Below are 265 nucleotides of genomic sequence, written 5' to 3'. Positions count from 1 at the left end.
TTAAGCACTAATAATACAGTAATGTCATGAAACTGAATTTCTTTTAACTGTAGTAATACCGAATATCTTTCTGCAATAAAAGTAAATCTCTTTGATAAAACAAACAGGATTGTTGAAAAAGATATGGAAAGCCAGCTTTTTCACACCTTGATTATGACTGTTTGGGGTCCATAGGCTAAAGAAATTAAGGCCCTATCTTTAATGGAGCAACCATCTGACTCACCTGGACCCTTCTTAAATATTTTACCTAGTGTGAAGTTGCCTG

The sequence above is a fragment of the Penaeus monodon genome, chromosome 28 (assembly GCF_015228065.2).
Source record: "Penaeus monodon isolate SGIC_2016 chromosome 28, NSTDA_Pmon_1, whole genome shotgun sequence".
In the NCBI taxonomy this organism is placed as follows: domain Eukaryota; kingdom Metazoa; phylum Arthropoda; class Malacostraca; order Decapoda; family Penaeidae; genus Penaeus; species Penaeus monodon.
The sequence above is the reverse complement of the archived record's forward strand: the minus strand, read 5'-3'. Positions refer to the sequence as shown.